Consider the following 6,400-nt stretch of genomic DNA (forward strand, 5'->3'; position numbering starts at 1 on the left):
GGGTATGGGTCCATCATCCTACCCCTCTCTGCAAGTGTATCCAGGAAAAGTCGGAGTCAAGGAGGGAATGACCCAGCTCAACATGGGATTTGGCTGACAACAGTTCTTCCAACTTTAAAATAATGGGGTCAAATAATAAGGCCTAACACATTTCAGGAATAAAATGTGAGACAGGAATGAGACATGAGACGTGAGTGGTCTGAGGACATCCCTGTGTTCTCAGCAGGGACTGAGTGGTGGGGAATTGTTAGCAAATGCTAAGAACTCCCCTGGACTGGCCTCAGCATCCTGACCTGTGTCCATCTGGATCAGGAACTGGAACCAAATCTTGCGCAGGAAGGTTGGGTGGCAAAGCCCTGTTTGCTGTCCCTTCCAAGAGCCCTACCATCCACTCAGCCTTCTTCCTTCAGTGTCATCTGCTGCACTTTAGCTGATAGTGATGTTAGCTTTTATCCTGACCTTGCAATGGTTATGAGGTGTGCTCCGTCACTTTATTCCGCTATGCTTGGCACAACCTTTTATCCAGCACTACAGCAGGGTTATTCTGATGGATGGCCTACCTAATTCCAGCTAGCATGTGCCTTTATATTGATCTCTCCTCCTCCTCCCCCCACCCCACCTCACCTCCCCATCACCTTTGAAATCAAAGAAAGTGATGGGGTTGTGAAATCAAGGGATCAACTGAACTGTGCCAGCTGGCAAATGCAGGATGATGTCGTGCCCTTGTGAGGACCTGCAATTTCCTTGAGATCTGTCGGTGTGGCACTGCTGACCCTTTCTTGACACTCAGCTGCCAGTGTTGAACAGTAGCAGGTTTCTGGGTTCCTGCAGCTTGGTTTCCTATGGGAGGAGTAATCAGTGAGGAAAAATCTGTTTATACTCTTGCATTATTTACATGTGCCCATATGTCCCCCATTTGGGGAGGAGACGGTCCGAGGGCAAGCAAGAGAGTCCCATCTCCAGAATTCTTCTGCCAAGTCAATCATTCCCAAGGAGCAGCTTGGCTCCTGACTGACTGCATGTGCACTTGGTGGGAAGAAGCTATCTCCCTTCTGCTGTATAGTTTGCCTGTCCACAAAACTGCCTGCACTCCCAAAGTCAGGCAAAGTAGTGCATCATCATCAAAAAACCCCAAAAACATCACAAAATTAAAAAGAAAATTTGTTTGACGAGCCGTCCTGGAAGAGCATGGTGGGCAGCATGGCTGAGTGACACCTGCTGTCACTCTTTGCCTGGCAGGTGTCATGGGTTGCCCCCATCATCCACAAAGTCTGATGGTTTGCAAGATGTCACTGATGCTCAGATGCCTTTGAAGATATTTTTAACGAGGGTGTTAGAACAGTGTGTGGTGTTTGAGGACGTGACTACTTCTCTCAGCAGAGTCCCTGCCAGGAGTGGTGGCACTGCTCTGCCTGGGAGACAAGGCACGGTGAGTGGCCTCTGTGACCTTCAGGGCTTGCTGAGGGGTTGTGATGGTGAATTGCAGGGACAGACTGGCCTTGCTGCGATGTAGCCGTTTTGGACAAAGGTGGTTTTGTGTGCTGCAGCCTTGTGAAAACTGGTTAGCCCAAGCTGGTTTGGGTATGAGCTGCACTCTCACATTTGGCAGCAATGCTAGCATAGCACAGGCTGCAGGTGCATTTCTCTGTTCTTACCTGCTTCTCTTTTGCCTTCAGCATTTTGACCTCCATGTAAAGTACCAGTGGCTGCGAGGTGTTTCATAACTGGATTTGTGCTGATGTCAACACATACCACATCTCTGAGCCTCCTGCTGCCCATTCAGCAGATTTGGCAGAGCATCGCGATTAGCTGTGTAATTATAAATCTTATATTTATAATGTGTGTGTCTTTATGCTCATGTGTGTAAGAGCATCTATCTTGTGATCAAATGCAAAAGCCATTCAGTAATCTGTAACAATCATACTTAATTGCATTCAGCCCACTGATTTGCATTCAGCCTACTAATTCACCTAAGCTGTCAAAGGGAATATTGTACACATAGGGAGAAGAAATTTTACCCCCCTAAGAGTGCACCTATTCCTGAACGCTGTGCCCCCTGAAGCTGAGAAATATTACCCATACATATCAAAATGTTTCGATGCCAAATTTTTTTAACATACCTAAATTAGAATTGTAAGCAAAAAACTTTATTTCTGATGGAAAGACATGATCATTAATCTTGCTGTTTGCACATCTGGTCCTGGGTTAATATCTACCCAAGATGAAGCAGTAATTATCCATAGCATAGACATAGCATAACCTAAATTGACAGATTCAGGAGTAACAGCAATTTATACATGGAGGAGCCTTCTACAGCTCTGTAACCACAACAAAACTACTACAAAGAGTTTTACACCTGCATTCTTACATGTCTGTATAATCAAAATGAATGGCAATATATGTATTTTACAGTTCAAGGAACCATCTTTATTCTGGCAATACTTAAGTGGGAGCTCAAGTTTGATGGGTTAAGTTTGAAGTCACAGGGAATTAAAGACATATCTGATGTTATTCTTCTGCTCAAGTGCTGGCAGAGGCAGGGATTGCTTTACACATGTTGGAGTGCTCTCCTGAATCCTTGCCTCAAGGCCGCTGTGCAGAAGTGTATGTGAGCCCTTCTGCAGAGAGGATTTGCAGGAGTGATAACAGCTGCCAGAGCTGCAGCTGTAGGTTGTAGGTTTGTTCTGCGCAGGCAAAAAATGCAAAGAGGAAAAACCCCCCAGTCCTCACTCCTTTGGATCTCCCACTGACCTGCAATGTTTGGTTGATGGAGCAAGGACTGGCAGCTCTGGCTTGGAGGAGCTGGTACAAGGTTGCTCACTCAGGGCTGCAACCTGTCAGCCCGATTTGCTTAGGAACACCCCAGAACTTGCACTCATTGTGGATCCAGTTTAGGCCAGTTACTCTAATTTACTATCTTTCCTTCTCTTTCTCCATTTATTAACCTTAACATGCCTTTTTACAGTTCCTCAGAGAAGTAATGCCAGTGGAATACTCCTGTGCAGAAAAAATTGCTTCTGAGATACAGAACACAGCTAATTACAGTGCTACAATTAGCTGAATGCCCTTAACAGAGTCCAAGGGGGGAAATCATAGTGCAGCATCTGCTGTAACATATGCTTTTCTAGTTTCCAGAAGATAACAGTGAGCATGGCTGCCATGGGTTGTGCTTTCTGCCTGAAAAGCAGAGCAGCCCGCAGATGCTGCAGTATTTCTTCCACCCGGACTCTGTTAGAAATGTCTGATGCTGCGTACATCTGTCACGAGGAATTACGCTTTTTTTTTGGCTTTAGTCTCCTCCATGCAGACAGACTTAGTGGTGCAATGGTAATTCAGATCCCATCGTTCCTGAGTGTACACTTCATCCTAAGGGCAGGTATCACACCGAGAGCAGCACAGAGGTAACAGGCAGTATGGCACATCACGGGAGTTTGTGCTCACTGCTTTCTGTGTGAGGTTTTTTTTTCACTGTGGTGCTGGAAAGATGGAGTGCTTTTCTGTGTATTGTTTAGTGAACTAAACCTAAAGTGGCTCATTATTTTCTACCCTGTAGATTAACTTGGCCAGAATAGTTGATATAGCCCTGCTAACACACTGCTCAGTGTGCTGAGCTGTGTTAATTACAGTTGAATTAGAGCTGACAATGATTGAGTCAGCTTAGTCAAGTACTGCTTCAGACTTTTTTTATTACATTTTTAACATTTCAGTCTTTTGCTTTAACCAGGCCCAGAACTCCAAAAAGAAATGTGTTTCTAAAGATGCTGTTAAAAATATGTCACTACAGTCACAAAGCAGCAAGTAGTAAGTAAGTTTGGACCATGTCCATCCTCCTGAGTGCTGATTAATAGGAGAGTTTGTTTACAGAAAGTGTGTCTCTGTTATTTAGCTAATTACTTAATGATCGACTCTTTCTTCCCTGTTTGTCTGGCAGCATTGTGCTATGATTTGTGGCAATTCCTGACCAAAAAAATATTAAATTTTTGAGAAGGGCTTTGGCCAGGGTATATAAACCAGTGATTTACCTCCAGTAGAGGACAGAGGAAGGATGCTGAGAGAGAAAGAAGCCTGTGGCTCCACTGTAAGCAGTTGCAAAATAATCTGGCTCTGGTCAGGTCTGCACAATTGTTACTGTGCCCCAGGACTTCACTGCGTGTGCTTTCAGTGTAGTGCCAGAGCTACATGTATATAAGTATACATAATATAAGTATGATGACGAGATTAGTGCTTGTGTCGTTACGAATTAGAGAAATGTGACCATTTTGTGGGTGTTCTGAATCCTGATGTGGAGGCTGTGAGTGCACTGGGGAGTTAACCCTGGGCTCTCAACAGTGGGACCAGCTCTGCAGTGGAGGGTAAATTAGGAGAGTCAGGGGAGTGGGATTTTTCCCACTTGGGCCCTGGAATTAGTTCTCTGACTGACCCATCAGTTAAATCTGACTTACCTATAACTGTGTGTGAGTGTACACTTGCAGGTGCTGAGTGAGGCCAGTGGGGCTCCTTGTCTGCACCAAGCTCTGAGTGCCTGAGAGGGGCACTGAATGGAAAAGGCAGGCTGTGAATTTGTACAGGTACAGTTACACAGCAAAGCCTAAAGGCTGGGTAAGCTTTGAAGTAGGATGAGTTGTAAGCTTTATTCACTAGATGACAAACCCCCTGGTCTTTGATCCAGTAATCTGTGTGTCATTTGGATGATAAATCCAATAATTAAGTACAGTGTAGTCTTTCTGTCCCTCTTCCAAAGACTTTCTTTCACCTTCTTATTTATTTTTTGTCTGTTATCTCAAAATGTCAAAAGAGGGTGGTACAGCCATTTGCAATGAGGTCTGAGCCATTTGCAATGAGGTCTGAGCCTGATTCCTCTGTCACTTTTAGCATGTATTATGCACTGATTTAAAGACTATTTTAAAATAAATTAAAGCCATCATGAGAAATGAAGGGAGCCCTGCTCTTCTGGGTTGTGTTTGATGCTTCCCTCTTTGAATTCAGGAAGAAGGCATTATTAAAGACATAAAAGCTGTCTCTGTATCAGGAGCTTAAAACACTCCAAGGGAAACAAAATCTGTTGTGCTTAGCTGCTGTAATTTAAGAGCCAAATTCTGCTCATGTTTGTAATGGCATAAATTTGAATTTGATTGAACTCTGGATTAACATTGCTGCAAATGAGACCAAAATGTGACTTCCAAAGTTCATGAGGTCAGAAGCAGTTTTGCACCCAGCCTTGTTAATTTTACATATGTGTTTGCTCTGTGCTGTGGGATGCCACCCTGGACAAAAATACCTATGGCACATCTGATCTCTTTTTAATGGTCCTAGTGAGAATGGGTATTTTTTATTCTATCAGTAGATGTGGCTAGATTGATAAAATTCCACTGAGTTTCTACACTTTGCCATTCCCATGATGTTAGGATAAGAGGGAAAAAAGAAAATGGCATTCTGCCTAGATCCTGAGATTTTGGTTCAAGTATTTCATGGACTTTCAGGTTCAAAAGGGCTGCAATTAAACTGAGTTTCAATTGTTACAGAAGGCAGGCTAGCTCGTGTGGTTCTGACAGTGCAGAGATGGATAGGGGACACTCTTAAAAGACTGCCATAATTTCAATTATTAAATATTGGTTTAATAGTTAGCACAGGTTTGTTAGATAAAAATAATAGCTCACAAACTGTTGATTAAAAAACAGAACTCCCCATACTATAATGATTAAATAAATTCTATTTTTTGGGTAAATATCTTGAAATGGTTTGGAAAGCAGTTAATACTCCTGTTTTTCCTGGGATTCATTAAGTTAGAAGTTCTTGAGTTAGAAACATATACGTAGACTTAGACGGGAAAATAATTCCAAGTCTTGGTGTTAATTTCAAAAAGTAGTAGTGTGTGTTATCCATCTTCAGCTTGTTTACTTTCTTACCTCTTCCACTGACATCCAAGAGGGATACATTATTTCAAGGTCAGTATCTTCAAGGGTGATCCTCTCCAAGGGTGCCGGACATTGAGTAATTTGCCATCAGTCAGAAAATGCATTAATAATGATAAAGCATGTAGGAACGATTTCTGCTTGCCCTTATATGACTTCCAAAGTATACAGCTCTTTTTTCCCCAACTCAATGTCAAATTAATGGAGTCTGTCAGCTGTTTAGGTAAAAAGCTAGAGCAGGCATTACGTTTTTGGAGGAGATGTGTGCGTGCTGCATTGTCAGGCCAAAATCCAGAAAGATTAATGTTTTCAACTATCTTGACAACCAGATTATCTCCCTGAATATACAGTGCCTAGTACCCCTAAAGAAAGACTGTTTTGTAAAACCTTTTAATGGTTACTGGCAGAAATTCAAGAAAAATGAAAGGCATTTTGATTTATACCAACACGAAGTGAGATTGAAATCAAGATCTAAATGATAGGCACTT

This window comes from Coloeus monedula, assembly GCF_965178545.1.
Source record: "Coloeus monedula genome assembly, chromosome: 2".
Lineage (NCBI taxonomy): Eukaryota > Metazoa > Chordata > Aves > Passeriformes > Corvidae > Coloeus > Coloeus monedula.